Source organism: Suricata suricatta, chromosome 5 (assembly GCF_006229205.1).
Source record: "Suricata suricatta isolate VVHF042 chromosome 5, meerkat_22Aug2017_6uvM2_HiC, whole genome shotgun sequence".
In the NCBI taxonomy this organism is placed as follows: Eukaryota; Metazoa; Chordata; class Mammalia; order Carnivora; family Herpestidae; genus Suricata; species Suricata suricatta.
Genome location: NC_043704.1, coordinates 112019342 through 112019760, shown reverse-complemented (window position 1 = coordinate 112019760; position 419 = coordinate 112019342).

The following is a 419-nucleotide window of genomic DNA, read 5'->3' as shown; positions in this document are numbered from 1 at the left end:
AATACAATAATTATACCAAAGTATAATTGAAAAGTGAGTGATTTTAGAGGTTAAAAAATAAGCAAGACTGATAATGAAGGTAGTATTCAGAACTGTTGATGATTGGAATTCCAAATAACATCTAGGGCAGTTAAAGAGGAACACTCTCAACACTTCCGTTATGTTGTAGAGATAGACTCATTTAGTGAATAGTTCTGTGGCTCTTTTTAAAATCCCTTTAACACAATATAATTTAATTTCACCAATTTATTTGCTAGCAATTCTTAATGGATAGTAGATATTCCTGGTAGTATTAATCTTTTTCAAATCATGTAACAATTACAGAGCTCTTGCTATAGTTGTACATACTGGTTCATGCTAAGAATATAAAAGAAGGTCCCTGCCGTCTCTTTTAAAGTCTAGGCAAGGAAGAAGTTAGC